Genomic DNA, 7,378 nt, shown 5'->3' on the forward strand with positions numbered 1-7,378 from the left:
GTCCTTATAAGTACTTGATATTGTCAGAGTTTATTATTATTATTTTTATTGTAGCCATTCTAATAGGCATGTGGTTTTAATTTGTATTTTTTAAATAACTAATAATGTTGAGCATCTTTGATGTGTTTATTTGCCATCTATACTGGTTGACTAGTGTCCCCTCTGAATTCATGTTCACCTGGAACCTGTGAATGAGACCTTACTTGGAATTGGGGTCTTTGCAGATGTAATCAAGTTAGGATAAGGTCATACTGGATTAGGGTGGGCCCTAATCTAATGACTGATGTTTTTATAAGAAAGGAGAAATTTGTGCTCGCTTCGGCAGCACATATACTAAAATTGGAATGATACAGAGAAGATTAGCATGGTCCCTGCGCAAGGATGACACACAAATTCGTGAAGCATTCCATATTTTTAAGTTTATAAAAACAAGTCTGATTAAAAAAAAGAGAGAAATTTGGACACACATAGTGGTCTGCCCTTATCTGTGAGGGATATGTTCCAAGACCTGTGAGGATGCCTGAAACCATGAATAGTATGTACTATGTACTATATTTTTTCCTATATGTACATACCTATGATAAAGTTTAATTTATAAATTAGGCACATGAAAGACTAACAGCGATAATAATAGAACAATTTTAATAGTATACTGTAATAAAAGTTAAGTGAATGTGGTCTCTCTCTCTCTCTCAAAATATCTTATTGTCCTGTACTCACTTTTGTGATGATGTGAATTGGTAAGATGAAATGAGAGGAATTACGTAGGCTTGTGACATCGTGTTAGGCTACTATTGACTTTCTGACGCTGTGTCAGAGGGAGGATCATCTGCTTCTGGATTGTGGTTGACCAGGGGTACCTGAAACTGTGGAAGGCAAACCGCAGAAAAGGGGTGACTACTTGTACATACACAGAGGGAAGACAAGCATGTAGAGACGGCGGCAGAGATTGGAGTTATGTTGCCACAAGCTAAGGTAAGCCAAGGATTGCTGGCAATCACCAGCAACTGGGAAGAGGCAAGGAAGGATCCTCCCCTAGAGCCTTCAGAGAGAGCATGACCTTGCAGACACCTTAATTTTGGACTTCTAGCCTCAAAAATTATGAGAGAATAAATTTCTTTTTTTTTTGAGAGAATAAATTTCTGTTATTTAAGCCACCACGTTTGTGTTGCTTTGTTACAGCAGCTCTGGAAAAGTAATATACCACCTGTATATCCTCTGGTGAAATGTGTGTTCATGTCTTTTGGCCATTTAAAAATTGTATTGTTTGTTTTCTTATTGTTCATAGTTTTGTTCAACACTCTACTTTTGGATAGCAGGAAGACCTGCTATATATAAATTATATATAAATTATATATAAGTATATCTAAATTAGTCTTTAATATAATCAAATATTCACTCATGTTTAAATTTCCAGTTCATGAATATGGAATAAAATATGACATAAATGTCATATTTTTTTTCTGTTTGCTTGTTTGAATGCAAAGAAGGTCCATACATGGTAATAGTTGATATGTTTCTTGTATTCTTTTAACTTATAGTTTCCTCTCCTATCTTTTTTTTTTAAATTTTTATTTATTTATGATAGTCACAGAGAGAGAGAGAGAGAGGCAGAGACACAGGCAGAGGGAGAAGCAGGCTCCATGCACCGGGAGCCTGACGTGGGATTCGATCCTGGGTCTCCAGGATCGCGCTCTGGGCCAAAGGCAGGCGCCAAACCGCTGCGCCACCCAGGGATCCCCTCTCCTATCTTTTTATTCTTCACAATTTATCTGTTGAAGAAACTGGTTCTTTGTTTAGTAGAGTTTTCCACAGCCCAGGTTCTGCTGAAAACTTTCCCATGGTATCGTTTAACATGTTCCACTGTCTTCTGTGTTTCCTGTAAATGTGTAGTTGGATCTAGATGCTTACTCAGGATGAGGTTCATTTTTTTTAGCAACTTCAGTTATTAAATACTTGGATTAAGCCATAAGCAATGTAATTGCAAAAGGGCCTTCTACACATTTAATCAGTTCTAGTATTGTGATTGCAAACCAACAATTCACGAATGTACGGAAACAGGCATTATGAGGAGCAAGAAGTATCACTCATTTGTTTTGTAGATGAGCAGTTTGAAACTCTTGAACAACAGTGCTCACTTCCCTGGATCTCTACAGTCACTTTTCATTCATCTTGAATAAACAATGGGGTGACTTAAGTTCAAATGCAGCATATAAACATTTTATTGCCAAAAAAGCACAAGTTAAAAACAAAATATTTGCATAATTTACTGTTTAACACCATAAAAAATTGCCCTAACTAAGCTCTTTCCCACCATATTGAGCAGGCTAATAGGGAATCTTAGGGCATGATAGAGACTCTTATCACAGATGACTCACAGGTTAAAATCTTTGAATAAGAACACCATGTGTGCTTCACCAGCTTTCTGAAGTACACTATGGCTACACTCAGGAGGCTCAAATCTATTTTGAATTTCCCTTACCAACTTCTGGAAAGAAAGCTTTGGGATTAGAAGCTCTATTGATTTCCAGCCTGTATGACAAGACTTTTTTAAAGTCTCTGTTTTACTGGCCATCTATTTTCATGGAGGTTTTCCAATCAGTGTATTTGTGAGTACAGTGCTTTTTGTCACCAACTTCCTTTAACCTAATACCAAAGTCTTGAGTTACTTCTGTATCTGTCTCTGCTGCTAAAGCATTCATGTGCTCTAGTAACCAAGCTAAGAAAAAAAAGTTGCTCTTCAACCAATTTCAACTAATACCTAACCTTTCCACTCTTAGAATCAATATCTTTAAAAAAAGAAAAAAGATTTTATTTATTTATTTATTTATTTATTTATTTATTTATTTGAGAGAGAGACAGAGAAGGGGGGGCATGAGCAGGGGGTGGGGAAAATGGAAAGGAAGAAGCAGACGCCCTGCTGAGCAGGGGGCGGGATTTGGGGCTCCATCCTAGGACCCTGGGATCACGACCTGAGCTGAAGGCGGATGCTTAACTGACTGAGCCACCCAGGCACCCAGAATCAATGTTTGTTTGTTTTTTTAATTTTGTATGTATTTGTATGGGTACACACACATGAATAGCGTATGTGTGTGTAGGCCTGTGCATATATACAAACACAGATATATGTAATTTAAATAACTTTTTAAAAACAAATAAGGACTTTTAAAATATAACTACAATGACATTATCACTTCTAACAAAATGAACAATAATGCATTAATATGATCTAATACCCAGCCTATATTCGATTTCTCCGGTGTTCTCAAAAAATGATTATTTTGAGGCAAGTTCCAAATGACAGCCGCACAATTCATTTTATGGCCATGTTTCTGAAGTCTTTTTTATTCTACAACAATTTCCCCTCTTCTTTTTCTTCCCCATGTATAAGGCCTAAATGTTTGTGCTTCCCCACAAAATTCTTATGTTGAAATCCTAGCCCCTAGTGTGATGTGTATGCGGAGGTGGAGTCTTTGGTAGGTGAGTAGGTCCTGAGGGTAGAGCCCTCATGAATGGGATTAGTGTCCTTATAAAAGATACCTCAAAGAGCTCTCTCGCCCCTTCTACCCTGTAAGGACACTGCAAGACGATGGCTGTCTGTAACCAGAGAGCAGGCCTTCACCAAGAACCCAACCTTGCTGACACCTCCGTCTTGATCTTCAGCCTCCAGAGCTGTGAGATAGAAGTTCCTGTTGTTTATAAGCCACTCAATCTATTATACTCTGTTAGAGCAGCCTGAACTAAGTAAGACACCATACTATTGGAGAAATTGGGTCATTTATTTCTCAAAGTGCCCTGCTTTCTGTGTTAGGCTGATTACCTCCTTCTGGTACTGTTTAACTTGTTCCTCTATCTCTTTTATTTCCTATATTGGTGTTTAGTTCTAGACTAGAAGATTTATTTGTTTTAGGCTCACTGCTTTTGGCAAAAATACTTTGTAAGTGGTGCTGTGTACATTCTATTGCATCGATCAGAAGGCACATCATATCTGGTTGTCTCACTTTTAGTGATGAAATTTATTTTGTGGTGAGATGGAATAGGCCTGTTCCTTGTTAAACTCTCAGTTAATCATTCATATATATATATATGTCTTCTCTCTCTCTTTCACAGTTTCCCCTATTAACATCTTGCATTAGTCAGGTACATTTGTTACAACTGATAAACCAGTATTGATACATATTATTCACCAAAGTCCATAGTTTACAATAGGGCTTACTCTGTGCTGTATAGTTCTATGCATTTTGAAAAATGCATATTTCATGTGTACACCATTATAGGATCATAGAGAATATTTTCACTGCCCTAAAAATGCTCTATGCTCCACCTGTTCATCCTTTCCCCCTTCTCCCTGAACTCCTGGTAAGCATTGATGTTTTCACTACCACCGTAATTTTGTCCACAAATATTTTTAAAAAGTTTTATCAGATGAAGGAAGTTCCGAAAAGACCAAAAGTGAGGATGAAATGTTATTCAGAGGAGACAACTGAAAGGCACAAGCCCCTGCTGAGGCAAGAGCAGATGGAGTCTAGAAGGGATTCACCTCCAGATAAAGTCAGAAGAATGTGGATAAGAGTTAAGATCATAGGATAACTGAGCCTTGGGGGAAATACGGCCCCAAGTGGACTTTCTACTACCACCTCCAGGTGTTGAGTGGCGCACAGATCCCAGATACTTTCAGAACCTACTTCTTGCACCTTTGTGTACCCAGGCTCAGGGGACCTAGCCCTTCTCTCTTTTTCCCTCAGAGTCCTCTCCTTTCCTCCTCCCTGACTCTTAGACAATCCAGTTCTACTATTTATCTCTAGGATGGTTGTGAAGCTTAAGTGAGGTAATACATATAATATGCTTTACACACAGAAAACAATAATAATCAGGTGTCCTTGTTGTCGTTACTGAATTAAGGCCCCAGAACTTTCAGATCTTGAGGTTCTTCACCCTTTATCTGTTTTCAGGTTTAATTAGTACCAAGGCTTGTAGGATTTTAATTAGTGTCAGTCTGTGTGATGAGGCCTCACCCAATTCCCTTACTTATATTTATCTTTGTATAGTAGCCCATATATGAGGACCTTTTAACTTAGGGCCCAGGACAAATGACCACTGTCTTCCTTCCTACCCTCCCGATTTTGCAAAGGACCTTCAGAATCTCGAATGCCTTGTCCATGGTGAGAGTATAGGTGAAACTTCTCTTTTACAGGAAGCAGGTCACCAAGACAGCCAGGCTGGCCAAGGCAGCTATAAAGTAGCCTCACAATTGGCTGAGCTGTATTTGAAAGGCTGTCCTTTGTTGTATGGATGGGCAAAGTTGTGAGTATCCTTGAACCCACTGGAACTTTTCCATTCCAAATATGTGCTTCATCCTTCAAGATCATCCAGCAGCCTTAAGATGAGGGAATATGTCCCTTCACCAATACTTATTTAGGACTTGAGCAGTGGGGTAAAACTAGAATTTCTTGTCTCTCAGAAAGAGTAACTTGCTTTGAGGAGATCCAGGCTGATGGCTACAATTCTAGCCCCTTGGGGAACAATGGCTGAACATTGTCTTGAGAGTTTACCCAGTAGAGAAGACATGGAAATATCAGACATCATGAGTCCAGATAGGGTGGGCTGTGCTGCTGCTATTGCTATAGGCCACAGGCTGTGTGGACAGAAGTCAGCCAAGATGAAGCCTACTGCTCTTCAGAACCCCAGGTCTGGACCTAGAACCAGACCTTCAGCAGGTATCAGCATAGGAAATACAGAATAGCTGCTCTGCCTGTTTCCCAACCTGGGTGCCTTAGATTTTCAAAGGTAAGGTCTAGGTCATCTGAGCCCCTGCAGACAGTGATGCGATGCTCCCATGGAAGTACTATGTGCAGACAATGCCTCTGGGGCTGTTTCTGGAAGAATGGAGCTTTGTGTCTACAGGGCCATTATATATATATTTAATTTTATTCATTTATTCATGAGAGATACATACAGAGAGAGAGGCAGAGACACAGGCAGAGGGAGAAGCAGGCTCCATGCAGGGAGCCTGACACGGAACTTGATCCCCAGTCTCCAGGATCACGCCCTGGGCTGAAAGCGGCGCTAAACTGCTGAACCACCCGGGCTGCCCTCAAGAAGCATTTTAATGGCCCAACTGGCATCCTGAAATCTAGACCCTCTTCTGGTACCATCCCTCCTCCCTTCTCTGGGCAACTAATTATTTTATAATTAACAATGGGTTGATTGCTTGGAAATGTTTACTTGACTGAGCCAGCAGGCACTCCAGGGTCCATCTCAATTAACCTCCAATTAGGTAGACTTGTGAAGAGAGCTAAGAACTTCATTGTTCAGCATCATCAGGAAGTCACTTATTTTAATCTCTCTTTGATAGTTACCTATAAATTAAGTGAGAATAAAGAGGAGAATAATTGGGGATGGATTTGCCCAGACTGTCTTGTGCCTTGTAGAGTCAATATTCTTGGCTATTAATGAGATCTTGGATAAAAGGAAGTAGGTGCAAAGGGAGGCAACCAGCTAGAGGTGCTGCCTCACTAAGAGCAATATGATGGGCTAGATGGACTCAGAGTATTCTGCATCTTCTCCTAACTTTTTCAGAAATCCTTTTCTCTGGGCTCTACAACGTGAGACCCAACCCTAGGGTTATTCCACGATAGACAGAACCTCATGATTTCGCATACAATTATTAAGAGTATGGGTTTGGTGTTAGATCTGAGCTAGATTCCCAGCATGGTCATTTACCACCTGTGTGACCTAGAGTAATATCTTTGTTTCCTCAGCTGCAAAATGGTAGTAATAATAATTCCTAACCCTTGATCAGAGAATTATATGAAATTAATGCACATAAAGCACTTAGCATAATGTCTGACAAATAAAAGTTACTCAACAACAAATATTTGTTTCCTTTCATGCTTTCTGAAGTGAAAAATCCCAATTGCTCATTTTGTTGTTGTTGTTTTTTGTTTTTTTTTTTTACACATATTTCTTCTGATAAGGCTGCTACCAGTGGGGGCTTGATGAACCCCTGGACCCTACTTAAGGTCATGGCCTGGCAGCCCCTCTGTCTTTGACAAACCCATCTCTACTTTTTCTAGTACGGTAAAATAGTTTTGAGTGTGGGCTCTAGAGTTAGATCTGGTCTGGATTCTCAGCTCAGCTACTTCCTGGCTGCATAACTTTGGGCAGATCATTTAACCCTTCTATGTCTTAATTTCCTAATGATAATATTAAGTTACCTCACGGGCTTGTTAGGAGGATTCAATGAGGGGATACACGTAAAGCACTCTGAACAATGTCTGGTACATGGTGAGTGCTCAAAAAGTGGTAGTTATATTATTCTTTATATTATTTTCTTCATCATGGCTCCCATTTTCTCAGTGACCTAAGGGGTGTCAAG

General features: G+C 39.7%; 1 non-coding gene across 1 annotated transcript; it reads left to right on the forward strand.

Moving 5' to 3' along the window:
• Window positions 1-309: 309 nt before the first annotated feature.
• LOC119868707 lies at window positions 310-416 on the forward strand. Its single transcript, XR_005386658.1, has one exon. It is a non-coding gene; the product is annotated as a U6 spliceosomal RNA (small nuclear RNA).
• Window positions 417-7,378: the final 6,962 nt, after the last annotated feature.

Source organism: Canis lupus, chromosome X (genome assembly GCF_011100685.1).
Source record: "Canis lupus familiaris isolate Mischka breed German Shepherd chromosome X, alternate assembly UU_Cfam_GSD_1.0, whole genome shotgun sequence".
Lineage (NCBI taxonomy): Eukaryota > Metazoa > Chordata > Mammalia > Carnivora > Canidae > Canis > Canis lupus.